Here is a 26,689-nt window from a genome sequence, read left to right as displayed (position 1 = left end):
TGGCTAGAGGTGAAGGTCCAGGCTTCTTACATCATCTCTACTGATACTAAGGAATGGCGGGACAAGAAGTGGCCTCAGTTCTTGTCATCAGCTTTGGAAGTCCCAGAACTCTATTTGGCCAACCCTGATACCACTTGGCAGAGATGCCGTTACAGCCTCATGCTGCAATTAGAAGTCAAGTGGAAGTCTGGGCTCCCTGCTCAGCCTTCTTTGGCTAGAAGAGCAGAGGCTGGAACCACAGATTGTTCTGGGGTGCTCAGATCCAAGAGGAAAGTTATTTTCTAAATGTTTTATCACTTCCTAGTCAGCCCCTTTTCTAATCTTTTAGCTAAAAATACCAGGTTTCTGTTGAGGCTTTATTCGTGTCACTGACATTTCTAGGTTTCTGAGTTCCTCAGCTGCAAACACAGAGTGCATGAGATAAAAAGCAAACCCAGGGAACTCACCACACCATGTTGTTCCTGGAGTCTAGAGGTCTGCCTTCTGTCCAGTCTGCCTTCTTCTCTCTACCTTCCACAGGCTTCTTCAACTGGTTTTATATGCAGTGACCGGGTTCACAGTTGCATTTAGTGGAAAGGGAGAGAAGCACTCCATCTTTCCAGAAACAGAGTACATCCTATATTTTTATTCGCTCCCTCACACTACTCCCCTCTGCCTCCCATCCTCCCCTGGCTTCTGTTAGTATCAGCTACTCTACCTAGTAATTCTTAATTTCATCATCCCTTCCTCATGTAAAATATATTATCTATTATCCATTTATGAAATATAATGATTCAATTGTGAAAGGCATTTTTGAAACCCTAAATTCAAATAGAATTTGTATGATCAAGTTCTTTCTTCCACACTAACTGTAAGTACCAGGAGGATAGAAAATAAAAATTGCTTTTTGGCTCACGTTGTATCTCTTTCCCAGCTTAGCACAGAATCAGTAGTCAATGAAGACTGTAAATAGACAACTAAACATTAATAATATGAAATATCAACAAGATGAATATAGACTAGTAATAAGAATACAGGTGATTGGAAACTACAGAAAGTGATTGCAGTTAGATTTTTTTTAATTATTTCCACAGAACATGGTAGACCAGGGAAAGGCCCCCTGTGGGCCTTGCTCACCAACATGGTATATCAATTCTTGCCAGAGGACAATGTTATATGAGAGAAGATCATTCCACTTTTAATATTTCAATATTTATCCCTTAATGTATTCACACCAGTGCATGACACCGGGATTGGTAAAATGTCATAGTGCAGAAGGCCAGGTTGAATTGGTTCTGGTAATCTTAGTTTTCCTGTTAACAAGACAGATAAAGAGACATTGACGTTTCCAGGCAAAGAGTAGACCTATGCTGTAAGAAAGGAAAGGCGGGAAAGGGGGGAGCATCACCCGATGTCCAGGAAGAAAGGAACAATGACAGCCAATCATTGCCTTTGCTGAAGAGTCCCCAGGCGGGGCACGGCTTGGCCGCAGCACTCTGTGGACTCAGCGCAGCTGTACCTCTTCCAGCAAGGTCAGAGAAATCAACCAAAGTTAATCTCTTAAAATTACTTTGTCATCAAACTTCTATGTCTCTTCTCCTGTCACGAGTAAACCTTCAGAGCAATTCTGCCTGTCTCCCTATGTAGGCTGAAGGAGAAGATGGACATAATATTCATTTTCATTTAAAAATGAGCCCTTCAGTCTTCTTCAAAACTCTGAGAGGAGATGGCACAGGTAGAGAGTTAATACTATAACACAAGCCAATACTTTAAAATGATAGAATTTCCTGCCAATTGTTAGGAGCAGTAATTACTAATCATTTTATCGACAAAATCATACAATTTCTCTTTTATTTTCTCCAGGAATATTTCCATTTCTACTTAGACTTTCATTGAACCTCTTCATGAAGTTTACATAATAGAGATGTGTTACTACTCCCACGTTACAACAGACACGCTGAGGGCCAGCCTTGGAGAAGAGGGTCTGGCATGCAACAACTGGAGGTGGAAACTGGCTTGTAGCTTCCCGTTCTTCCAAGGTGTTCCATTAGGAATAAAACAGCCCAAACTGAGAGCAAACTGATTGAGTATTATCAATTTTATTCTTCGTAGAGTACATCGGCCACTTTCCCCATTCAATTATCCATCTCTTTTCTTCCTAAGATAAAACTGAAGTTCTAGAATATTTGAGGAATGTGAACTCCCTGACCCCCAGCACCTACCCCAGCCCCTGCCTCGGTCCTGCTTCTGTTGTATGTTCCCCACAATCTCAGCAGGATCAGAAGCGGCCTGAATGAGAGATGGAGGGGGATATGATTTGTCAAGCTCACACTATTCAGGAATGTGGTGGATTTGAAATTTCAAAGTCAAACTAAGCCTTTCAGGTTTGGAGTTCGGTTAATAATACAAAGGATTTAAGTTAGATTTCTTCCTCCGGGCAGTTCAAAGAGTTTCATTTCTTAGTCTGTATTGTTTCCTAAAATGACTGAAGGTAGAACGAACAAGCAGAAATTGTCAGCCTCATTTCACAAGACAGACTGTTTGGTGCCATTTTCCCAAATGGCACTGGGTTGGAGGAACGATGTGAACAGGACTTTATCCGTGGAATGGTGTGGCCCAGGGCCCTGAGCAAAATGATGGCAATTACTAAAAGTTGAAATGGGAAGTTCCTATAGCTGAATGAATCTCATTATTAATAACGTATTAGCCATCTGGCTCTTATATGCAGTTAAGGAAATGATCAGAAAGGTCAGGCTTAGTTATCTCTCGAAAGGCCCATGTGACCTATTTGTTGAGGGAAATATAATTCAAAGTTTTGAGCAGAACAAACTCAGGAATTCAGGAAAAGGATTTATAGTTCGTATTAAACATTCAGCTGAAGCTTTGTACAAGAGGCAATGTTTAGCTGAACTTTAAAAGAGAACGATAATTTAAGTAATGTGGAATACTGGAAATTGCATTTAAATGTTTAATCGTTCTGTAGGTTTAGATAATCTGTGGAGGCAATTCCAGATACAAATCACAAGGCTTTTTTTTTTTTTTTTTTTGACAGAACTAAACCAATTACTGTGAAAACAGAGGTTTGGCCTTAGCTTTTTTACCCTGCCTGGTTCGGGTGAATCTGAACACTATTAGTTGTTGATTGTCCCTGGCTGAGTCTGTGTGTGACAGTGTTTTGCAAACACGATACAAGTCAAGGCATTTTTATTATCCAGAACACGGGAGTGGTACATCCAACTTGAAGAAGACAAGAAGGGAGAGCACTGAAAACACAAAGGAAGTTGGAGATAATGAGGGTTTACAGGCAGACTGGTGCCCGGACCAGAAAAAAAGAAACGGTTCATCTGACATGCTTATACTCCTCTTTCCAGATTTTTTTACTTTAAAATGTGACAGTTATGTGGATCTGCTCTGTAGCATTTATGGCTCTCCATCAGCTGGCCCAAATTTACACATTCCAATAAATCTCCCCAAATACATCTGCTCTTTTACTATTTTGCTTAATGGCCCCTACTTATTTTTCTACATTGGTTAATTTTCCACATATCCTTTAACATGTAGTCCAAGTCCAGGCTCCCCAGTAAATCTGTCCACAGTTGACCCAAGCACATACAGTTCCATTCCATCATTTATATTCTAACAACTACGATCTGTATGCACTATCATCCAAACTAACATGTTTTGTAGGAAAATATACTTATGAACAACATCATTCACAGATCGGATATCTGTCACCAAGATTTCTCCTAAGATAAATCCTCATGCTTGAAATTTGTAGCCCTGATTCACTGAAATCCTTCTTCTTTCTAAAAAGACACTTCTAGAACCACTTATTCTTCCAATGGTCTTCCCAAGCTTATAGCTAATCTTTGACACTTTCCCTCAAACTGAAGTTCTTCCCTTCTTCATTACTGAATTAAATTCTCTTACCTGTTTCTTGCACATAATTTAAACACATAAGTAATGTAAGGTCTCTAATGCATTCCCTGAAGATATATTTCTGCATCATAATGTTCTACTTAGATCATAAACTACTCAAGGTCAGTGCGAGAGCCTATTTAACTCTCTTCATGTTCCTACAGCAGCATGCACTAAGGGATCCTGAATAATTGTCCTCATGAAAAAGTAGCTGAAGGTATTTTTCTTCTTAGTATTAGGAAGCAAATCAAGGTTAAGTTGAAAAGTTATTAAAACCACTGAAATTTAATGAGAAAACACTACATTGAACCAAGGAATTTTTATTTCTTTATATCTTGACTCAAGAGGAGCTTCCTTTAAAAAAATATTACTAAAGGCTAATGACTACTAAACTAGTCAGATTTATGCGACAATATTAGAAAAGAAGTAAATGTTCATGAAAAAACGAGAATTCAAGGTACGGATATGAGCCCTGGCTTGGAAATTTGTAAGCTCAGCAAAACCAGGTCACTGAGTTCACAGGTAGGGTCCCTGGGGACTGAGCATTGCACGGTTGGTGCCTTACCTTGGCAATCAGATGTTTGGAGGCACAGAGTATGTTCCCTTTCTGAGTAAGTGCACAACTGGCATTGACTTTATCAAAGCTAGGCATTCTCATGCATTCTAGTGGTTGGCAATGTATACCCCAGAAGTTGGGAGTTCAACTGAATTTTGACTTTGACTAATTGATCAGCTATGCAATGTCCCCCCTGCACTCCCCTGACCCCAGCCAAATCAGTCCATTCCAAACTGAATCATTTGAAACCTTCCTACAACAATTCATCTAGTAACTATTGGTTCCTCACTCTTAAAACACAAGATGATACACAAGATCAGATATGTGTTTGTCCATGTTGCCTTCCTTCAAGATGTTCAAGAGCATGCTCAGACTTAGTAATAACATATTCCTGATTTCAAAGGAAAGGTCTGAAACCAAGTCAGACATGAATACGCATTCACTTAAAAACCGTCCACTCGAAGATTACATAGATTAGCCTTGGTTCACAAGGTAAGTTTGTTCCAGATTATCCTTTTGCGTCTTCTTGATCTTAGCCACAGAAGTAACCTTTCTGGGACCTGAGTACTAAAACAGAGAAAAGGGAAAACACACACACACAGAGATAAAATGTTGTCATCAGCCTTGCCAACTTTCCCTGAGGATTAATTTTTTAAGTAAATCTGATGAAGTTGAATGCATTAAATATAAAGGGGGTAAATGGTCATGGAAAAAACCAATAACAATAAAAAATTTTAAATGAAATAAAATAAATAATTCCCTATAGAAATTAAGAGCACATAGAATATGGCCTTCAAAGCTATGTTTCCTTATTTCACCTAAATTATCATCACTCTCATCTCTGGTCCAGAAATTCTAGCCACAGAGTCTCTCTTTCACTTCAGGAAAATGCCACCTTCATTTTCAGCCCAGGGCAATTTCCCCTGTCAATGCTCTGCCTAACATATGCTGTTCCTCTGCCTACCTGGCTCCTGCTCCATTACACAAAGTTCACTTTCTCACCTATGCCTTTGATTTGCTGGCCATCCTATCCCCATACAAAACACATAGATCTTATTACTTTCTCTCAAAGCACAACATTCTTCACTTTCATCATACTCATCAAAACTGTTTCTTCAGTTTTGTGTTCTCCATGTGAATCTGTTTGGAGTGATTTTTTACACTGTGTTGTAGGTTCCTAACACTTGGGACTAGGTAGACTCTCAACAAATATTCACACAACATCATCATGCCAGCCTGTTGATAGACTTATCACACCTAAGATCTAGGCTGTGTTAGATTTACAAAGAAAGATATTTTGTCTGTACTCTTGGTCCAACCACGGGGTTAACCATCTCCTCTTACAGAGAAATATGTCACAGGCAGAGAGTAGCCGAAATAACTCTACTGACAATGGGGTTTTGGGAACTCAAGACCGGAGCTATAGAGATAAGGTGAGTTAGGCAAAAAGGCTCTCTTCACACCCTTAAGGGACAGCCATGGTATGGTGGGGGCACGGCACTGTGTGGCGCAGCGGTTGGCCCTGCCACATATACTAGGGCACCCAGAAAGGAATGTTTTCACAGAGGACACAGGCAACTCTGGAAGAAGGAGACCAGTACAAGCAATTGAGTTTCTAAGCATAAGATATCCTTGGGAATGCCCAGAAATAACAGAAAATTCTGAGACAGAGTTTTGCTATCTCCTAAGTTATACATGCTCAGATTCCCCAATTCATAGCTACAGACTAGTAGTGTTTGGGGATACTTAGGTTAATATTAATAACATGAACTTTTCCTTGATCTATTATTTCTTTGATTCCCAGACACACACTTCTGCGTTGTAACTTTTTTTTTTTTTATGAAACCAGGATGCTTCTTCCGTTACACTTGTCAGCTGCTAGATAATAAGCAAGCTCAGATAAATTCATCATTGCCTGGAAATTCACCAACTTAATTAGTTTTGCTTAATGCTATTCACCCATTTATTGCAAGGATGACTACATCATTGGTATTGTTATCTACTTTAAGTTCAATGTCTGAATGTCATATTGTCTTCAAAAGTCACAGAGTGGATATAGTTTGAAACAAAAATTTATTGCTAGTATGTGATAGAACAAAGTACAATCATCTCTCACTAAGCAAAACAATTCAGGGGGGTAGAAATTTCCAAATCTCAGACACATATCATCATATTTCCATTAAGCAACATGGACTGGTATACCTGATCAGTATTTCATGAAGGTCTGTCACTTAGGCACCCAACAACATGTGTCATGAGGTTTTGGATAAGATTTCAGATTTTTTTTCACTTCCATTGACAGATATTCCATTTAGTGAAAAAAATTGACTATAAGTTTAATCAAAAAAGAAATGCAAGTAAAGCACTGATGTTCTATGTGACTCAAAGTTATGTCCATTACAAAACTGCCAAATAAAATCTCATGGATTACGAGAAGCCACATGTCCCTATGATGTTGCATGTAAATGTCAACTCCCCAACACACTTCAGCCTTTGGATGTCAAAAACCTTCTACTAAAATTAAAACTGTCACATGGAACTCATATGCTATTTTTATGGATAAATTTGTCCAAGACCTTGTTTAAAAGGTAGAAAGAGTTTCATTATATTTAAGTTTCATTGAGTTCCTAAAAAATGAATTTGTAATGTTTATGAAATACAGTAAGAACGTGTGTATAAGATATCTTGTTTTGTTGTACGCAGTTGTCACAAATTCTGGGGTTCAGTCTTATAGCTAAGGTCTTAGGAGTACAGGGTCATGAGTCAGGCTTGAGACAAAAACAAAGTAAGAATGAGTCTTGCGTAGGGGGGTTAAATCTGGAGAAGGTCAACAGGGGTCCTACTAAGCAGCAAAATTCTTGAAATAAAAATTAACACAAATACTGTCAAGATGCAAAACACTCTGGGATTTGGGGCCTGTACAGAAGTGGGCAGCAATAGGTGCTGGTGGAGACCTTGTGGGAAAAACTCCTCCAGGCCTTTAATCAGAACAGAACCTGGTATCCAGACAAGCATTCGGGTTGTGTTGGCAGGTACCTGTGGCTCTAATCAATTCTCTCCACTGAAATAGCATAGAATTTTCCTCAACAATACCTACCTTCCACCTTCAAGGACCCAGGGGCTTCTTATCAATTCAAAAACTCCCTTTTCTTTTATCATAAAAGTCTGTCTCTTTGGAAAATGTCAGTACTGTCTTCTCAATCAGTTAATTAATTGGTTAACTTCTCCATTTATTTGACAAGCGTATGTAAAAGTGTTGTTAAAATGACCATATGAATAAAAGAAAGTCCTCGGCCTCAGGAAACTTTAAGTTTGATGAGAAAAACCAGTGTGAAAATGACAAAAATCAAACATTCCTCCAGAGGAATATCGAAGTTAAAGTGGGTTTTGATTGCTTAATTATATGCTTGTGTGTTCTGTTTTTCCCAAATTTATTGGATTTCCAGTATGGGATTATTCTACTAAAGATAAGTAAGAGTCTAAAATGTGTGTGTACCTATCAATTCCATATATGTACACTATTTGCTTGATTATATTCTATTTGTCTGGTTTAACTAGAGCTTAGTGGAAGGAGATTGAAGATGCAGGGATTAAGCAAAGAATGAGGTCTGAACAAGATGGAAAGGGTCTGCTCCTCTTGATCACACTGGTGCCTGTCATAATACGAATATGCAAGGAAGCCAGATGAGAAATGTCTTCACAGATGTAGCAGCCAATTCCTGGGCCTAGGAGAATGCTTTCCTACCATCTGTCACCTGGGCTAAGAGATAATTGCTGACTTCCGTGTGAGGAGCTGCGTCTAACTGCAGCTGGATGACCAGTTCCCTGAAATGATCAGGCTCAGATGAGCATGACTTTCCGTTTTTTCCATGGAACCCCTGAGGTCCAAGCTCAGATTAAGATTCCTGTTCAGTGAATATGCACTGGAAATGTCATTATCCTTCTTGACAGACAGATGTCCTCAAAAGTCTACATGCATTCCCAAAAGGCAGAAATCCTTAAAAAATTAAATTAAAAATAAAATGCAGTGTTTCAGTGGGGGATCAAACTCATAAAGAGCGGAGACCAAAGGAAGCACGGCATCCTGTAAGCTCTGTAGGAGACGGAGGGTGTATATAAATAAATTTGTATTTGTCCCCACTCCATCTCACCTTCCACTTCAACTGCCTTTGTCATTCCAAGTTAGTGCTTCCAATCTTATTGAATCACTGTCTTTTATGGTCCATGTGGAATCTTCCTCCTCCACGAAACCTCAAGTACAGATTAATTTCCAAAAATCAAAATAATCAGAAGATAATGCTAAAAGACCATTTATCCCTTCCTCAGTTTATAAAAAGCAGTACATGTTCAACTTAATTGAAAAAGATGTAAAGGACATAATGTCCTTCAAAGATAAGCAACCAGATATGGCTTGAGTCAAATGAATTCCTTGCTCTGGAGAGCCTTGGGAAAGGCATTGAAAACTAGAAAGAATTCAGACAAGAGAAGAAAAGAGTAAATTTCAGAGTACTAACTGCAGCTTGAGCAATGATCCAAATATGGAAATGTTCCAAGCATCCTTAAGAGACCACAAACAGACAGGTCCAGTCGTGCATGGTAATGTTTCAGAAAGAATAATCTGCAGTTCATCGAATATCCACTCTTCATTGGAACCCTGAAACATTATGTTCTGTTTTACGGGAGCTGAAGTTAGAAGAAGCTCAAGGAAAAATGATTCCAAATACAGAGGGGGGAAGCTATCAAGATAAATATGAAGCTTCTCATTCCTTGTAGTAACTAACTGTAAGTCAACTAAATGGCATGCAGCAAAGTTCAGACAGATTCATGGCCACATAACAGTAAAGACAATGCTCATCATCAGTCAAGACTTTTCTGTGTGTTAGTGACAGAATCACACAAACCCATTCAAGCAAAAAGGGGAATCGGTTGGCCCATTTAACCGAACTACACATGTGTGAACAAACACACTCACATGGCCAGCCACAAGATCAACGAAATAAGGTTCACCAATCATGTGTGTGTGTGTAAAAGAGAGGCAAAGACAAAAGGAGCAGAGAGAGAGAGAATGATAGAAACTCTATGCATTCATCTTCTCATATTCTGACTGGGCACTGGCCTCAACCTTTCAGGACTCTGCACATGGCTGGGAAGGTAATCACTAACAGCTCTGAGTTTACAGCCTTATAGCTTGTTAGCCAAGGAAAAACAACCTTCTTTTTCCCAGGACTGTATGAAAAAATTCCCAGAAAACATCTGATTGACCTGACATGTATCCTTCACCATCTCTGAGTCAAACTGAGGCCACACAGGTGGGCTACACTGACTAGCTTGCATGATACCAACACCTATTCCAGTGGTGAAACGGGCATGGCACTGTGATTGAGAGCCCTGGAATCTCATTGGGAACAAGAAGTCTCCTACAACGACACTAAGTGTAGTTCATCACTAGAAGGGAGAAAGGGAACTGGGCAGAGGGCACGGATAGTCCCCAAACTCCCCAAAATGTATCTGGTTCCACAGAATGCATTTCTAAGTGATAGGGCCAGGCCCCTATGAATGGTCCTAAGATGACCAGCCTTTATTCGTGTGTCCGTGTGTTCTCCCTTGAACTCTTCTACTCGATGTCTCTCCTAACTCCCTTCTTCCTGGTCTCATCAGGTGACCCCTGCTGTTACTGACCCTCCATGACTTTGAGTCATAATGCCCCTCTCCGTCAGCCCTGTATCTCTGAAAAACAGACATATTTTTATCTTCATCAGTGTTAGCCACCTGTCTTCCAACAGGAGTCGTCAGTGGCATGTTCCTTTCTACCAACTGACCTCCCCTGAACTTTAATAGGGACATTAGAAACTAGTCTTTCTGACTTGGCAAATTTGGCCAGCACTAATCAGACACTGGGCTGCATAACGTTCATTTTCAATGGCGTCCTGCGTCAATAGCACATGGCTTCATTGATCAGTATGAAGGGTTTCCCATGACAAAAAAAACAATGCTTTTCAACTTGAAGTAGAAAGTCATGCTTTATTTCCTTTTATCTCCCTAATGATCCCATGTGATTATCCTAAAATTTGGTTCCAGGCAAACACCTGGGATTGTATTTATACATGTACACACAGAGATGTAGAAAGATTATTCAGCCTGTTAAGAAAATGCTGAAGAGTTTAGTTTCTGATACAATACCATACCAAACAAATATGTGGAGATGGTTCCTCGGGGCCCTTAAAACAGGGCCTTCCCTTCAGCAGAGGGTTTAACCAGGTCGCAGGTTCAATTGTAGAGAAAATGTCCACAGAATGGAGCTCAAGCTGCCCAGTGGTTTATGGGTGTACAATGTGTTTAGAATGAGCCAATTAGCTCTTTTTAATCACATTAAATTAATAATCCATTAGTCTGGGTGAGTCCCCAAGAATTGATTCATTTTTATTTTTTTAAGCTCATAGGTTCAAAAACCACTGAGTGATAAATAGCAATTATATCTTCCTTATGAAATTAAGTTGTCATTTCTGAATACTTAAAATTGTTATGGGCTATGATGGCTGCTGTGATATAAACACAGTGGCAAAAATTGGTGAAAATTTCCACTGGGATCTGTTCATATTGATTTCCCTGGCTTCGGTGCTATTCCATCCCTACCATTTTTTTTTTTAATTTTTCTTATCTAGTTCAAATGGCTCCTCCTCTCCAGCATTCCTAGGTCTGAGTTGCCAGATATCAGAAATAAAATATATGATACCCAGTTAAATTTGCATTTATATAAACAGTGATTTTGTTGTATCAGAATGTCCCAAATATTTCATGGACTTCCTCATGCTTAAAACAAACAGACAAAATACACTCTTTATCTAAAATTTAAATTTAATTCAATGTCTTGTATTTTATCTTGTAACACTATCTTAGGTATTACATTAGTTTGCTAAAGCTGTCATAAAAAAAATACCACAGGCTGGGTGGCTTAAACAAGAGATTTATTTTCCCACATAGTTCAGGAGGCTGTAAATCTGCCATTCAAGTATTGGCAGGTTTGGTTTCTCCTGAGGCCTCCCTCCTTGTCTTCCAGATGGCCATTTTCTCTGTGTCCTCACATGGTCTTGTCTCTCTGTGTGTATGAGTTTGTGTCTAAACTGTGCTTCTTATAAGGATACCTGTCATACTGAAATAGGTCCTCACCCTTAGGATTTCATTTAACTTCATTACCTCTTTATGGCCCAATCCTCAAATACGGCCACATTTTAAGATACTAGGAGGACTTCAATATATGAATTTTGGGAGAACATAATCCATTCCATACAGGTATACATCCCATCTTCGAAGCCTACAAGACACAGCTTTATTGCCATTATTCCTTCAACATAGTGTTCATGAGAATTCACTGTGCCTCATGCATCGTTCTGGTGGATATACAGTCACAGTCCCTAGAGGGAGCTTGCATTCCAGATGAGGTAGTCAGATAGTTAGCCATTAAGCGAATGTATAGGGAGTGGGGCTTTTTTTGTGTGTGCACCTCTTAACTGTGAATCTCCAGGTTATTTTCTTACTTCTGCTGTTATCCTCCATATAGTATAATACTATGTGTGTATAATGGCTTAGCAAAATGTGGCCTATGCCTCAACCAATCAAATATTAACTTCACCCTGGCCTAGAGATTCGGTTGGAGTGTCATCCTATACACGGAAAGGCTGTGGGTTTGATCCCAAATCAGAGAGCTTAACAGGAGGTGGGCCATCTATGTTTCTCTCTCACATCGATGTTTCTCTCTCATATTCTCTCTCTCTCTCAAATCAATAAATACATCCTCAGGTGAGGATGAGAAATAATTAACATCAATTGTATGTCTTTGGAAGCAGGTGTCCACAGTATGAAATTTGCAAATTTACTATAAAAACCTGTTCCTCCAACTTTTCTATACCCTCTACTAGATTCCTTTGTAAATGCAGCTGCAATTGTAAAATCTCTTCAAAAACAAACTTTGAACTTTGTGTGTGGTCATTATAAAATACTTCATTCTTTTTAACAGTTGACCACCAGGCTCTTCCAGGAAGGAAGGGAAATGGGTAGCAAGTGTTTCTGGGGCCGGATTAGCCAGCATCCTGTGTTGTCAAAATTTTCTTTATGAGTTTGTTTCCATCTTTTTCCTAGAAGATAACATAATTCTGACTGAAATAAATTGGGATTAGAGAAACTGTAAACATATTTGAGCTAGGACAAAGACATGCTTCCAGGGAGTAAAATTAAACTCCTACAGAACCTTGCAAAGCTTTGTCCCACAAGTGGTATTCGCAGCTCGCCCGTTAATGGGCTGGAGGTCAGGGGCTTCCTCCACTTTTTATAGTAAAGCAGGATCCCTCTACTTTTCAGTTCTGTGTTTGGAGAGGTCCTCTTCACATTTACAACCAGTGGGTGACCATTAAACTTACGAGGGATTTTGTTGCTGCTGTTATTGTTTTCTCTTCTCCTTCAGCAGCTGTCACTTACCAGGAACTGTAGGTGAATTTAAAGTGAGAGATATTGCTCTAAAATGCTTGCAATTTTCTGGTTCCTCAGCCCCTAGCATATGTCTCATTGTGTTCAACTAATATTTACAACATTTCACAATACAGCTATTTTATATTATTTTCAAGGTTACATTCCCCTGCCTTGCTTTGGAACCTCCTTAAATATATTATATATAAATATATTAGATAGATTATCTAGATGTATACAAATGAAACCCTTCTTGGGTTCAAAGACACTCGTAAATATGAGAAATGTGGTATTTTCCTGTTCTACTAAAGTCCTCCAGATCTCATGAGCTTGAGATAAATCTGTGACCTTCCTACATACAAAGATCTATATTTAGAAGACAGAGGATTTTTGTTCATTCACCCAAAGCAACATTATGTTGTGAACTTCTAACATTTAGAAGGAAGGGGGTGGGGCAGCAATGTAAGATTTGTGAACTATGTACTAAATTACTATAGCATGTCCCCTGTTGGTGTTTCTACAACAATCTCACTGTTGTGAATATCTGAATATAATTAAGGTCATAGATGGGAATGTCAGCAGTGCAATCACTGAGCAAAAAAATGGAACATACACAGGAAGGTGTTCTATAGAAAGGCTTGTGGCTGGGGAGGCTGAGGACTGGGGAATGGCGAGCTGAGGAAGAGCCGGGCAATTCCCTTAATTGCTAACAAGGCTTCCAGTCAATGGTTTGGTTTCTCAGGGAGATCTGCACTAGCTTAGAGAGATGATAATAATAATCTGTGTTGCGAGCAACCCATAATGAAAATATGCTGGGGCAACTTTGACATAAATCTACAAATGAGATAATAGTGACCAGGAAACAGACTCATTTCAGGGATGTAAGGCAGAAACAAAGAGTGAAAGATGTTTGTCTTCCAAAGGGTGCCCAGCTGCGCTGTCCTCGGATGGTAGGCTGTTTGCTGTACTGCAGGGCTAAGCTTGAACGAAGTAATGGACAATAAGATAGTCCCTCTCCCCTTCTGTCTTATACTCTGCACAATCATACATCATCACAGGTGGGTAATTTTGTGTGTCCTCCTACTGGAAATGATCTACAATAGATGTCCCTTTATCATAGATAATACGCAACAGACAAGTACAGACAACTTTCTTGGGGCCTGTAAGACCCTTCAGGAACAAAAGGGCGACAGAACAGTAATAGCAGGAAGATTACTGACCTACTATCAGAGTGAGATACTTTTGTTACCATTAATCACCCAACACTGATATATTATTATTACCTAAGTTCATAGTTCTTTTCAGAGTGTTTTAGATTGTACTAAAGTCTTTTTCTGTTCCAGGATCACGTCTAGGATACCGTATTCCACTTGCTTGACATGGGCCCTTCGGCTCCTCCTGGGTGCAGACAGTTTCTCAGACTGCCCAAGTTTTTGTGCATCTGATGGTTTTAATGAGGACAGGCCAGGTAATGATTACACTGAGATTATGTGCTTTTGTCAAAAGGGACATAGAAGTCAAGTGACATTTCGAGTACATCATATTAAAATATATGCTATTGACATTATTTATCACTATTTATGTTGACATTAATCCCATGGCTGGTACAACGTTTACCAGGATTCTCTACTGTAAACTCATTTTTTTCTACCTTTCAATAATTTACGAAAGGAAGTTACCATGCACTCACACTTAAGGAGTGAAGATTTATGCTCCCTTCATTAAAAGCATAGTATTTATGTGAATTATTTGGAATTCTGCAACAGAGATCTTTATCTTCTCCCCTATCAATAATTTATTCAATGAATCATTTATTTATATAATTATGGACTATGGCTATCAATTTTATACTTTACATTATAATCCAATAATACTTTATTTTGTTTCTCAAATTTTTCAAGCTGTAGCTACTAGGAGCTCTTGCAGTTTGCTCCTGTGGCCCTTGGACAGAATGCTATACTTTTGAGTACTTCCTGAGTACTTTTCTGGTACTAAATGTTCCAGGCTCATCTTGAATATTTGCTGTCCCTTTCCTAGAACCAGCCATTTCTCCAAGCAGCCCTGGTTAATTTTGTTAGGGAATGGTATCAGAAACCAAGATCTGGCCCCCAGTGTGCCTGTTGCTACCCGGCTGTTGCTGCTTCTAGGCCTTTCATCTGACAGAGCAAGAAAATGTGTGTGTATAAGAAACTACGCATATAAACATTTCTATACATTTATCTATATGTAACCATCTTGATGACTTCATACTGATGAAGTCTAACCCATTTCCAAAGGCCCTTTTTGTATTAATTGATGTGATCATATGATTTATTCCTTTGATTTTTCCTGTTGCTATGGTGAGTTATATTCATTTATATCCAAATGAAATCCATGCCTAGAATAATCCAACTTGTTGCTGGTATATAGTTTTTAAATAAATTACTGAAATAAATTTGCAGTTTTAATTTTTTTAAAAGATTTTATTTATTTATTTTTAGAGAGGGGGGAAGGCAGGGAGAAAAAGAGAGAGAGAAACATCAATGTCTGGTTGCCTCTTGCGCCCCCCTACTTGGGACCTGGCCCACAACCCAGGCACGTGCCCTACTGGGAATCAAACTGGTAATCCTTTGGTTCGAAGGCCGACACTCAATCCACTGAGCCACACCGGCCAGAGCTTGATTTGCAGTATTTTTAAAGATTTTTGCACTGGACAAACCATCACCTGTCAAGAGTATAAATTCTGTCCCTTTCTTATAAAGTCTTCACCTGGTTTTCCCTTAGGGTAACATTGGTCTCATCGAATGAGTTAGGAAGCATTCCCTCTACTTCTATTTTCTGGAAGAGATTGTTAACGTTTGGTATTATGTCTTCTTTAAACATTTTTTAGAATTCACCAGTGAAATCATCAGGGCATGGTACAGCCTTATTTGGAAGGTACTAATTATTATTCAATATCTTCAAAAGAAACAGGCCTATCTATTTCTCTGTGTTTAGTTTGGGTAGCTTGTGCCTTACAAAACAAATGGTCCATTTCATATAAGTTATCAAACTAGTAGGCATAGGGTTGTTTCTAATATTACTTTATTACCCCTTTTTGTCTGTGGTATCAGTAGTGACAATGCCTCTTTCATTTCTTCTATTTACTAATTTGTGATTTCTCTCTTTTTAATTTTGTTAGCCTAGCTAGAGATTTACCAAAAAGTTTAATGTTCTGAAACAATCAGATTTGGTTTCACTGACCTCCTGCACTGTTTCCCTGATTTCCATTTCAGTTTTCTGTTCTGCTTTGCAGTATTTCTTTTCTTCTGCTCACTGCATGCTTACACTGTTATTCTTTCTCTAAATTCCTAAAGTAAAAGATAAAGTTTAGATGACTAAATTCATGTATTTCCCCTTTTCTAACGTGTGCATTTAATGTCACAAATTTTCCCGTCAGCACTGTTTTCCCTGAATTCACAAATTTTGGAGGGTTGCTCTTTCATTTTCATTTAGTTTAAAGTATCTTTTAATTTCTCTAGAGAATCCTTTATCCACGTGTGTTCCTTAGAAACATGTTGTTCAATCTTCAAATATTTGGGGATTTCCAGCTATCTATTTCTGTTAATAATTTCTAATTTATTTCCTTCATGGTCTGAGAACATATTTTGTATTATCTCTTCTGTCTCAAAGTTAAGGCGTGTCTGACGGTACAGGATGCACTCTCCGTCGGTCAAGGTTCCACGAAAGTTTGAGAAGAATGATGCTCTGTCGTTGTATGTAGTAGTCTATAAATGGCAGTTCAGTAAGTTGATTAATAATGCTGATTAACATTAATAATTAAATTTCTTCCTGCTTGATTCATCAATTACTGAAAGAGAAGTATAGAAAGCTCTGGCTAAACACAGTTGGATGGACACTGCGTGATTCCACTTGAATGAAGTATCTAATATAGTGGAACTCAGAGGAACAGAGTACAGTGGGGGTTGCCAGGGCTGGGGAACAGGAGCGATGTAGTGTGGCTGTTCAACAGGTGTAAAGTTTTAGTTAAGCAAAATGAGTAAGTTCTAGAGATCCGCTGTGCAATTCTGTGCACACAGTTAATAATATTGTATTGTATACTTAAAAATATGTTACAGTAGATCTCATGTTAAGTGTTCTCACCATAATAAAAATTCAATTAATTAGCCCTGGCTGGTGTGGCTCAGTAGACTGAGCACCAGCCTGTGAACCAAAGGGTTGTTGGTTCAATTCCTAGTCAGGGCACAAGCCTGGGTTGCAGGCCAGGTCCCCAAAAGGTGTCACGTGAGAGGCAACCACACACTGATGTTTCTCTCCCTCTCTTTCTCCCTCCCTTCCTCTCTCTTTAAAAACAAATAAAGTCTTTAAAACATTAAATTAATTATACTAAAGTAAAAAAAGAAAAGAAAAAGGGTTCTTAACCTTTATAATTGGAAACTGAAACATTTAGGGAAAGAGTAATATGAGGTCTGGCACTTTCTTTCAAAGTAACATGAGACTGGGGAGGGCGAGGAGTCGAGGGAGAGACCTGACAAGTGGAGCTACACCTTGGTAGTTGCTGAAACCGAGTGAGGGTCGTGTGGCAATTCTTTCTGCTGGCCTTTCTGCTGGCCTTTCTGCTTTTGGATATGCTTTAAGTTGGACATAATGAAAAGTTCTTTTTAAAAAATCATAAAAGAACAAAATAGAGTAGTGGGTTTATTTCTCCTTATAGTATCAATGTTTGCCTCATGTATTTCGAAGCTAAGTTACAAGTATACACATTAAAAACTGTGGGGTCTTATTAGACACCTGACTCTCTTATCCATTTGTATTGCCTGTCATCTCCCTGAGGATTTCCTTGCTCTGAAATCTGCTTTGTCTGACCTATATGGTATCCGAGCTTTATTTTTCTTGATCAGTAATCAGTGCCTTTATGTTCAGAATGTGTCTCTCATAGATAACACATAGTTGGGTCTGAGTTTTTTAAGTCCACTCGGATAATCTCCAGTTTTATGTAACTGGAAGATTTAGACCATTCACATCCACAGTTATAGTTTGTAATTGTTTCTGTTCATTTTATTTATTCTTTCTTCTTCTCTTTTCCTCTTTATTTTCCCTTTACTGGTTTTGAGAATTTTTTTTTTCATTTTGTCTCCACTCTTGGCATATTAGTTGTGCTTCTTTTTCCATTTTTTATGTGACTGCCCTTAATCTTGAAATCTACATTTGCACCCAATCTAAATCTACTCTCAAACAATACTATACAAGGGGGACACCCCAAAAATGGACTTATTAAAAATTGTACATTTATTCTTACATGTTTAAACTTCAATCACCTTCAAAGTACAGCCATTTGAAGCAATATACCTGTTGAGATATTTTTTCCACTTTTCAAAATAGTTTTTGAACTCACTGATTTTGATGCCTTTCAGTGTGTCTGCAGTTTTTTGTTTCACCTCCTTCACATAAGCAAAACATTTTCCTTTGAGGAAAATGGAAACAAATGAAAAATAAAGTTGCTCAGAATGAGACCAGATGAATAGGGAGGAGAGGGCAGGAGGGTCATACTGTTTTTGGTCAAAAACTGCTCACAGCGCAGGCAAGGGTGCTTGTAAATCACCCACTGTGAAATGGGCAAACACGTCACGAGTCTTCAAAAAAATTTCATTGAGGCCAAACGCAGCGTCTCACAATAATGCCAGCTGGTACACTGATACAGATGGATTCCTAGAACACTCACCTAGCTGGGGAAGCCTGTACTATAAGGGGCCCCCCTCCAGAAGATAATTCCACTTTTTATGGGTTCCCCTCATACTGCTCATGGGTAATAATATATTTAAGAATTGAGAATTTGAATTCCATATAAAATAATTGTCATTCATTTCATCTATCCTTATGTGATAAAAATAAAATATATTGCTACTATTATTATTTTAAACAAGCATTTTTGGGGTAAAGAGTAGAACTTAAGTTTTCTCATACATTAAAAAAAGATAAATATGTGAGGTGATGGATTGCTTCATTCACTAAACAGTAGGAAAAAATAAAATAAGCAATTTTTTTCTGTTTACCATAGAAAACATGGGGGAGTTCAATGTTTACCCCCCCCTTTTTTTACATAGGTCCAAAAGTCTGATCTATATGATTTTCCTTATCTCTGAAGATATTTTTAACATGTCTTATAAGATGGGTCAGCTGGTAATTAACCCCCTCAGTTTTTGGTTGTCTGAGTTAAATCATTATTTCTCCTTCACTTTTGCATCTCTGATAAAATCTCTGATAAAATATTTATCACCAGAAAGTATGTGGTTGTTATGGAGAGTATACTGCATATATTTCAAAGTGATTACTTTTCCTCTTTCCCTGCAAAAGACGTAAGATAATTTTTCTTGACTCTTCACCACAAGAAACTGGTGAGATGCCTGAAGGTAAAGCCCACAAAAATGTGGGGCCCTCCTATGTCTGCAGCCCCAAAGTCTCTCACTCTTAAGCTAGTACGCACTCAGTCTCCAGCAGTTCCTCCAAATTACCTTTTTAGTGTTCCTACTGGTTTATGTCTCCAGCGGTTTCTGCATTCAGGTAAGCTGGTCTCAACTACTTCCTTGTATTCACCTTTAGGCTTTGTTGATGCAGTTCCCCTTGAAACCTCAATTTTCTGATGGCTTCAAAAAACATCATTAATTTTTTGGTTTGTTCACCTTTTTTCTTGTTGTAAAAATAACTTGCAAGCACTTTATGTGTCAGACTTAAAAATAATACACACAGTTTCAATCTTGCCCCTTAGCAGAATATGACTATACGCCAAAAGAGTTGCTTCACAAATAATGTGGATTAAACAGGCATCTACATTACCTATGATTCTTAAAAAATAAAACAGATATAGACACTCAACTGCTTGGTTTAATCTCATTATTAATTTATATCATATTAGAAGTTAATATGCATGACAATTTTGTGTGAATATTTTTCCATATGCCTTAAACAAAGTAATGTTAAGAATATTTTAACTTGAAAATACTTGAATTTTTAATAAGTAAAGCTCTACTGGAGTTCAGTCTATTATAAATCTGGTGTAAAACTTCAGGGAAAGATAAAAAGAATCTCATTTGAATACATTGGACAAAATACACAAGGGAAGGATGGCTATAATTTAATGATATCACGTATGCGATGATTTCTTTCTAGTTTATAACTGACTCTAGTGGCAATGCTCACAAGAAGTTCTAGAAATGTCTTGAATGATCTAGAATCTTTGGCATAAGTATTCAAATCCAAGAAGGACTAACAGTGCTTATTCAAAGAGAGAGGTTGAAATATAGGCTCAAAGACAGACCATGTGAAGATATGGTGAAAAGGGAGCCATCTGAAAGTCATAGGGCACAGAAGAAACCAAACCTGCTGACACTTTGACCTTGAATTGGTAGACACCAGAACTATGAGACAATAAATTACTGTTGTTTAAACAGACAAACAAAAATGAACAGACAGGCATCCCATATTCACACCTGTTGAGCATCCTCTGCCCGTGGGATGCAAAACAAAATCACTCAAGAAGTAGAACTTGACTCACTCTTTGTCAGTTTACATTTGGTCTCAAGCAGCCCTGCAAATTATTGAATTTTACTATTTGAAATGTTTCCCTCCCGATACTTTTAATAGAATAGTATTTTAGAAAAACTGTTATCTGAGCATCATTCTTCTTTATTTCCTCTAATACCTGCAACAAGTCTTAATTTAATAATATCTTGCTGTTATCAGCAATCTCAATTATTCAACTCATACAGTGATGCAAAGAAGCTATTTCTACTCCAAAAGACACAAACTACCTGTTTTGTCTTTTACCAAGATGGGAAGTTACAGCCACGGATCATATCCTCTCCCCCGGTGATAGATGGATTCTAAGTGATATCTTAAGTTTGTGAAAGTCCAATCTGTACACATCTCTTCAGGTATACTTCACAGGGGATAGCATTCATCTTTCTTAAAGATTGAGTTTGGCATACCAAAATAAGAATAAAATGAATGAAATTCTTCAAAAATGTGCAAACAGGAACACCAAATTGTTCCAAGCAGGGTATAAGAAAACTCAAAATAATCAAACACAACAGTAGAGAAGAACTGTCAAGTGCAGAATTCGACCCTTTGCCCACATTTTGGAGTAACTGAGTTTGGTTTTATGAATAGAGATTTAATCTATTTCTGTAAATGTAGATAGAGGATAGCATGGAACTAACCATTTAAATTACATAATTATACTTAAATTTCAAGCAGAAAAGTTAAAACCCAGTGTAAAAATATTATCGTGTAAGGACACAAGCCCTTAGTCAGCATAGGTGACCTGTGTCATTCCTGTAAGGTTGTAAGTGGTGAAGATGGTGACGATGCTTGGTCATGTAATTTCTTTTCTGAGTTTAGAACACCAGACCTTCAGGAGTATGTTGATGGCCCTGTGCCAGAAAATCATATGCTGGTGGATTCTCTAAGATGCAAGTAAATGATGTGAGGTTTTGATGCTTCTGTTTCTTTCATCAACACCCTTTTTCCTTGCTTTGACAGAGTCACCCATGTAAACAGCTGCAAATGTCATGTGTACAAATTGCTACACAGATACAACGGCATTCGTATGTATCATGCATATTGCAGTTTTCCAGGAATGATGCAGGTCTGGCCTAGAACAATCACCCCGTGAGGATGAAGTAATTTGAGTACCTAAATTTTATATTAAAAGGTGGCAAGTAAAAGACAAAGAGATAAAAATTGCAATCAAGTCCCTACTGCCTGAAGGCCATCTAGGAACCCTAAAAGCGCACAGGAGTGAAGGAACACAAAGAGGCAGGAAGAACAGAGCCTCACAGACTGAATAGACTATAAAGCGTTCCTCACACTTTACCCCTTTTGCCTTCATAACTACCCAATGACTTAGCTTCTACCAGAATGATTCTTGTGAAAAGAGGACAACTATAAAGTACAGAAAAAATGCAATTCTTCAATTTACTGCAAGAATTGACCTCAAGGCCTCCTTAATTCCCCCTCAATGTTTTTTCTGCCTGTAAGTGTTAGGGTGGGTGGGGATAGGAGGAAGCTCTGGCTGGACTTTGCCAAGACGGACATCCTCACAGTAACCTGAGTCCGAGGAAGAGACCACCAATGCTGTATCGCTGCTTTGTTCAGAGGACACCAATCCCCAGCTTCCACGGGGAGCCAACAAAAATAAAACCCCACAACATTCCCTGCTTGGGAGTGACTTCCCCAGCCCCACTCTGCAGACCAGGGAACCTCACCCGGGTGCACAAACCCCAATAAAGCTCTTTATTGTCTACTTTATGGCTGATTGGCATTTCTCTCTCGGCGGGCCTAAGAAAACCTCTCAGTAAGAAAATAAAATAGGAATTCATTCAATGAACTCGGAGAGGTTGATTCTGGATATAGTAAAGGTCACTATTCTTTTAAGATTTCATTTACTTTTAGAGAAAGGGGAAGGAAAGGAGAAAGAAGGGAGAAAAGCATTGATTGGTTGTCTCTCACATTGTGCCCCAACTGGGGACAAACTCACAACTCAGGCATATGCCCTGATTGGGATTCGAACTGGCAACCTTTCGCTTTGTGGGACGACGCCTAACCGACTGAGCCACACAGGTCAAGACTGTAATCACTACCGACTTCCCACCAGTATGCACTCTCTCCTTTCTGCTTCCTATCAGAAACCCACTGATACTCAGAAATCTTTCCCCCCGTGTCTACAATCTTAACTCAAGTTGATTGAGGAAATGTTGATCTCAACCCAGCTCCGGGGGTGGGGGGCTCCTGTTTTTCTAAGCACAGCATCCTAATACTACACTCCCTGCTATTTTGGGGAGTACAAATGGATATGTGAACCTTTCCTATCAGAAAAATGAGGTTTCTGGATGCTTTAGAGAATGTTATTTTCTTTCTCTTAAAGAAATGAGTCAGAAGTAAGGCTCTCCCTTTTGCACAGTATTTGCTTTGGGCAGCAATACTGGAAATCTGAAAGAAGACTAAATGAATGTGCAGAATGGGCATTGCTGAGGCGAATTCTCAGAGAAGCAGAGCTACAGTTCTGGCTGCATGAGGTCTGAGGACTTTCCACTTCCAGATGTGTTATGTAAAAATGCTCCATTCCTTTTACCTTAAAGCCTATTTTAAACAGGTTTCTCTAACTTGTATTTAAAAAATAACCTTTCAAAAAGTGCAGGAGAATTATGCTGGTTGATAAAATGTGTATTATATCAGAAATATTTTAATATAAGTTACCTGATATAAGTCTAAGAGTATATGTCCAACTGGACAAAACAAAGGGATGATTCACTAAATGCAAACACATGTTATCATCCAGCATAATACCTCAGAAAATTAAGATTTTTATCCATCCTTTTCACTCACCATTTTCTTCCCCCAAAATCGCATCTCTTCCCTTTGATACTTCAAAATTCTTTATCTGTAGAAAAATATCCCATGCCAACCTATTCATCCCCTCTGGGACAGTTTAAAAACATCAGTGTGTACTCACATACCAAAAGACTGTACTTCCACAATCCCGTGTGGGTGTCATCAGTTTTGTACTCATTTATCAGTGTTTTTAATCTGTGTTGGTGTTTCTTCTTCTACTACATTGTAAGCTCCTCTGAAAACCTAGGCTTAAGGCTGCCATTTCATTTTCTATGACACCTAGCAATAGACTCAAAATGTAGTGAGATTTTAATCAATTTCTCCTTTTAATAAATGATATAAAACATTCCTATAGTTACCGAGGTGAAGCAATTACGAACTTCTTTGGTTTTCTGCTTCATCGATTCAATTCACTCGTTATCATAAAATCTGAATTGAGTGGACCCAAAAGAAACATTGGCCTGATATTCCCAAAATATGAATGGAAAGAAAAGCAAAGACTAACAGGTGTGGCTGTTTGTCACAAATTTATGTCTCAATGTAGTATTTTATCACTTGTATTTTGTCTGCAGTGTAACTCTTATTCCTACCCAGGCTGGCCCAGCCCCAATTTTGTGTCCTTGGTCCCGATGTCCCCACTAACCGAGAGGTCACCTTTGCTATCCGATTTGAGACCATCATCTCCTGACATACTGCTGTCCTATGAAGGCTCACCTTGCTCCTCCTGGGCCCATGTCCTATTAATCATCACCAACCTAGTAACAGTGATGTTAATACTGCAGCCATGATACTCTCATTTCCCTCCCCAGACCTTCTGGGCTATTCAGACAGCTAATGTCTTGTTAAAACTTTTTTACTTATTAATTTTATCTGTGACAGAGCCTGATTAGCTTCTGAATTACTCCAAGCCTATTTTTAGTCTGCTATGCTTCTATCCTTCACAGACAGTTTAATCCCAAAGTATTAATTCGTCTCTATATAATGCTGACTTGTCTTTCTACAGGTATCCTAAATCTTCCTGTTTTCGCTTAAGGCCCACCTTGCTTTGACTTGCGTTCCTTGCCCATTGTTTTCAATGATTCACCTCTCTCAGGAGGGAGAGAACACTGTATTTAAAAGCCATTAGAAAGCCTGAAGCCCATCACTAAACTATTATCAACACATACAAGAAAGAATATGAGATTGTAAATATCTATAATCAACAAGGACCCTGTAAGCATATAGCCTCACTGTTACACAGGACACTGCTGAGATGCTTTTTCTGTACTTCAGACGCTCACAAATCCTGCTGTAGAGGAAAACTAATAGTATCATGAATCCAGCTGAAACCAATTCAAGATAGTTTGGGATAAACAGCTTTTGGAATAAACTGGCTATAACAAAGAGACAAAATGTGTGGCCCCGATATTCAGTGCTATATGTGGACGGAAAAAACAACAGGGGAAAATGATGGCTGGAGTTTTTGCAGAAGCCATCAACAGAGAGTTCAGAATAATAAAGGCTCTGAATAATAGCTAGGACACAGAAAATAAACCGTGAGGAATATAATCAAGATGAGAACCTTATGAGAGAGCAATGAGAGAATGTAGATAAAAAGTATCATGAGCTTGGGTTAGTAAGGATAATGGAAGAAGAGTAACTACTCAAATAGAAGCACAGAGTAAAAAGCATAAATGTGTTTTGAGTAACACTGAATTTTAAGTTGAAAGTTTGGATATATTCTAATAGGATAAAGAGAATTGTAGGCTGAAGACAAAATCAGTTAGACATAATGTTGTGCACCCAAACCATTCAAATGCTATTCCTAAGCCCCACAGAATCTTCTCAGCCCCAAACATGACACAGAAGTGTAAGGAAACCTACATATAAAAAGTACATACTATCCCTTGACCAGTATTTGTGGGCTTACTGCCATGAGCTTTTCAATCAATTCCATTCTGTACATATTTCTCTTCTGTTACTTTGATTCTTCTAACAGTCTAATTTCACCATTACTGATCCATCTTCCAAAGACTATTTCCTGATTCAAGTCACAACCTTAGTTCTGCTCCTGGCTACATTTCTGTGGCCTGGTGACTGGACACATTCACGCACAAACCTCAGGCGACTTTTCATCCCTGGCAACCGTAGTTGAAGATGCTAAGTTGTTGGCAGTAGGTACAGGCCCAGGAAAGCACCAAAACACTAAGGATAGGAACTCTTCATTCTGACTAAAGGAACTGTGGCTCCCAAAGTGAGGGACAAACCCCTACCGTTTGCACCAACCAAAAGGAAGGGAACCAATAGGCCCACCTCTATGGCCAGTGGACTGGTGGTCTCTCAGAATGTAGAAAGTAACTAGAATGCATAGAATAGAGATTTCAATACAGTAATTCCCTAAAGTGTTGATTGATAACCAGGGCTCACTTCTGAGTGGTGCATGTAAGAATTTGTCTCGAAACATAGACAAGACCTTGGGGATTCAGCTATAGATTAGTAAACTGCCCAGATTCTAAACTGGCCACTTGAGTGGAGCACAAATTAGAAGCATCCAAATAGCACCGAAAAGGCTTTGGAACTTAAATTGGCATTAATCGTAATGAAAGCTCACAAAAGGCAAGCTGGAATTTGTGGGCTTGACCTAGTAACATATTGCCTGCCTAAAGAAAATGAAGGAATTCAACACCCTCTTTACGATGTAATGAAGACACCCAATTTCATAACACAATCAAAATGACAAAGATACGATTCAAAAATCACTGGACAGTCAAAAAGCCATGAAAAAATCAACTTGCCGTGGAATAGATAATAAAGGGATGCCAACCTCAACATAACACAGATGTTGGAATTAATAAACACTTTCAGTCAGCGGTCATAGGAATGTTCTAAGAAGTAAGGTGAGTACTGTTTAAATATGGAAAAATCACAGATTATCTGCAAAGAAATGAATGATGTAAAGAAAAATCAAACTGATACTTCAAAACTTGAAAGTACAGTATCCAAAATTTAGAAAACATAAAATACTCAATGGACTCAAAAGGACCAGGCGCATGATGGATTAAAAACATTAATGAACTTAATAAAAGATCAATAGACATTATTCAGTCTTAACAACAGAGCGACAGAATATTGAAAACAAATAAAAAATTTCAGCAATTTATGGATCCAATATGAAACGACTTAATATCTGTGGTATCAGAGTGCCAGAAGGAGAGGAACATGACATATAGTAAGCAAATTAAAGAAATTAAATCTAAAAAACTCAAGTTTGGAATGGTATAAATCTCTAGATTTGGGTACCTTTGTAAACAGAATAACAAAATCCATGAATCCATGTCCAGGTATATCACAAACTGATAAATAGTAAAAACTAAGAAAACTCTTAAAAGCAACCACAGAAAAATAACAAATTATCCACATGGTTACAGA

The sequence above is a fragment of the Sturnira hondurensis genome, unplaced genomic scaffold, assembly GCF_014824575.4.
Source record: "Sturnira hondurensis isolate 20B ecotype Veracruz unplaced genomic scaffold, ASM1482457v3 Scaffold0001872, whole genome shotgun sequence".
Taxonomy (NCBI): Eukaryota; Metazoa; Chordata; class Mammalia; order Chiroptera; family Phyllostomidae; genus Sturnira; species Sturnira hondurensis.
The sequence above is the reverse complement of the archived record's forward strand: the minus strand, read 5'-3'. Positions refer to the sequence as shown.